Below are 3,269 nucleotides of genomic sequence, written 5' to 3' on the forward strand. Positions count from 1 at the left end.
TCAATGCTAACAGGGAGGTGATGCTGGAGACAGGCTCAATTTATGAACACGGAGGCAGCCAGCAGGGTGACTGTTGGTTTGGGAGGATTTTTTCCCCCCTGTATCAGCGGTTTTGATTCTAAACACAGTACAGGGAGGACATCCCAAGTGAGTTGGTTCAGTAACGACACAGCTCTGTCAAGAGCAAAGTGGACTAAGATTCCTTAGCGGTTTGCAAGATCTAGCCTCTTTTTTTTCGAAGCTGAAATCCACCAGTGGAAGTCAACCCACATCAACAGGAGGTTGCCCTGCGTGCGTCCGTGAGTTCCGCGGATTTCTCTGGGCTGGCTTCTAGGGCGGACGTTCCTTTCTGCCCCTGAACGTGATCTCTTATACTCAAAACACGAAGCCTCCCCGAGGTCTGGCCTTCTTCCTGGCTGAGCAGCCCCCCTCCCCTGAAGGCCCGGGCCAGCTCTCTGCATCCTGGGAGCCTGAGTGCATTCATTCTGAGCAGTAAATCCCCCCGCGGAAGTGAAGCGCACCCCTCGCGGCGGAAGCCTCTAGAACATTCTGCAGGTGTGAGAAGCCTTAGCTTTCTGTGCTGCTCGGTAAGACAGCCGGGGCAGGTGAATGCCCGTCTCCTCGCAGAATAGTAAGCGGGCTCCACGCCCAGCATGGAGCTCAATGTGGGACTCAGGCCCAAGACCTTAAGATCATGGGGCACCTGGGTGGCTCAGTGGGTTAAGCCTCTGCCTTCCGCTCAGGTTATGATCTCAGGGTCCTGGGATCAAGCCCGGCATCGGGCTCTCTGCTCAGCAGGGAGCCTGCTTCCCCCCTCTCTCTGCCTGCCTCTCTGCCTACTTGAGATCTCTCTCTGTGTGTCAAATAAATAAATAAAATCTTTAAAAAAAGACCCTAAGATCATAACCTGAGCCAAAATCAAGAGTTGGACACTTAACCAACTGAACCTCCCAGGCGCCCCAAGTACAAACTTTTTTAAAATGTAAAATCTGCCCAAATTTTCCTTTATGGTTTTTGCTTCTACAAACTTATAAAGACCTTCCAAAGCTGAGAGATCTCGGTTTCTTTCTTTTCTTTCAGAGAGAGTATGTAGTGATCCGTATGGTAAGAACTCTGCATTAACCTCCATTCTGGTCACTGGTATGTTGTGCAGTAGTGTGTAGCCAAAATATTACGTCTGTTGTTTTTAAACAAAGTGTTAATATCTTTTAACTTGAATTTTGTATCTATTTATTTTCCCTCTTGCATTTCCAAATTTTGCTTCATGTGTTTTGGAGTTCTTTGGTAGATGTATACAGGTTTAGGAACATTTTCTTCCTGTCCAAGTGACTCTTATCATTATAAAATGTTCTTATTTAATCCTTGTTTCGAAGCCTACTTTGTCTTCTATAAAGATAGTCATTCTAGTTCTTTTATGACTGGACTTTATATCGTATCTTTCCCCATCCTTTTACTTTTAGCCTATATGTGTTTTTATACTTCAAAGGACTTATCTTCTAGACAACACAGTTGGGTCCAATCTGATCATTTCTGTCTTCTAATTGGAGCATTTAGTCTATTTATACTTAACATTTACTTGGAGTGTTATTCCATCCTTTAGCGTAATTTTTGCTATAGTTGGCTGGATGTCCACTGTCTTGCTATTCATTTTTATTTATCCCATCTGTCTTTCTTTTTTCTCTTTCTTCACCTTTAAATTGGTCAAGTATTTTTAGGTATTCCATTCTCTATCTTCTGTTGGCTTTCTAACTATGCCTATTTGTTTTGTTTATTTTTGCTTTTGGCTCTAGAACCTAGGGATACCATATATATTCTCCTATGGTGTACTTGGAATGAATACACTTCTTCCCATATGAGAACTTTAGAGCAATGCACACTTCCATTTATCTCTCTCCTGACTTTTGTGCTATTCTCTTTGGCCTGAAGAACTTCTTTTAACCTTTCTTGTATTGCAGGACTTTGTGTTGTATTTTTGTATATTTTCTTGTTGTTGTTGTCTTTGTTTTTCTGGAAGTACATTTACTTCACCTTCATTATTAAAAGGGAAAGAATGTTTTTGCTAGGCAAAGAATTCTAGGCTGTGTGCTCCCTTTGGCACACTACACTAAAATTGGAAGATGCGGAGAATATTAGCACAGCCCCTGAAGAAGGATGACATGCAAATGTGTGGAGGAGTTCATATTTAAAAAAAAAAAAAGGAATTCCAGGTTGACTTTTTTTTTTTTTTCTCTCAGCACAGTTTGGTTTTGTTTCTCACAAGAAACCAGGAGTTTTTGTTATTGCTATTTTGCTGTATGTACCATGTCTTCTTTCTTTAGAGACGGTTAAGAATTTCTCTTTCATTTGCAGCAGCTTGGTGATGATATATCTAAGTGTAGTTTTTTATGTGTTCATCCTTTTTGGGATTTGTTGAGCTTTTTGTGTATTTAGGTTGATAATTTTCCTTAAATTTGGAAAGAAAAATAGCCATTAGTTCTTTGATTCTATTTTTTTATCCCAGGGTTTTTCTTTTCTTCTTGTTGCACTCTAATTACATATTTGAGAGACTGCTTAATATTGTTTCACTGAGATTCTGTTGATGTTTTTAATGTTTTTTTCTCTACGCTCTTCAGTTTTGATAGTGACATATCTTCATGTTTACTAATTTTTCCTTCTGCAGTGTTATAGCTACTATTAGCCCACTGGGTGACTTTTTCATTTCAAATATTTTTTTTGGCTCTAGAATCTTTACTTTTTAAAAGTAAGCTCTGTGCCCAGCATGGAGCCCAACACAGGGCTTGAACTCACAACCCTGAGATTGAGACGTGAGCTGAGATCAAGGGTCAGACACTTAACTGACTGAACCACCCTGGCAACCTTCTTCATTTGTTTTTTTTTTAATTGTTTATTTTTTCTATTGATTCCTTATCTGTTCACTCATTATGTACCTCTTTTTCTTTAATTATAATAGCTTTTTAAAGTTCCCATTTGCTATTTCCAACATTTGTCTTTTTTTAATTTATTTTTTTATTTATTTTCAGCATAACAGTATTCATTATTTTTTCACCATACCCAGTGCTCCATGCAATCCGTGCCCTCTATAATACCCACCACCTGGTACCCCAACCTCCCACCTCCCCGCCACTTTAAACCCCTCAGATTGTTTTTCAGAGTCCATAGTCTTTCATGGTTCACCACCCCTTCCAATTTCCCCCAACTCCCTTCTCCTCTTTAACTCCCCATGACCTCCATGCTATTTGTTGAGATATCACCTTACACCAGTTAGAATG

At 40.3% G+C, this 3,269-nt stretch overlaps 1 non-coding gene across 1 annotated transcript; it reads left to right on the forward strand.

The window, feature by feature from the left end:
- The first annotated feature begins 2,081 nt into the window (after nt 1-2,081).
- On the forward strand, nt 2,082-2,186 carry LOC122908079. The gene has a single exon (XR_006384871.1). It is a non-coding gene; the product is annotated as a U6 spliceosomal RNA (small nuclear RNA).
- Nucleotides 2,187-3,269: the final 1,083 nt, after the last annotated feature.

Source organism: Neovison vison, chromosome 5 (assembly GCF_020171115.1).
Source record: "Neovison vison isolate M4711 chromosome 5, ASM_NN_V1, whole genome shotgun sequence".
Classification (NCBI taxonomy): Eukaryota; Metazoa; Chordata; class Mammalia; order Carnivora; family Mustelidae; genus Neogale; species Neogale vison.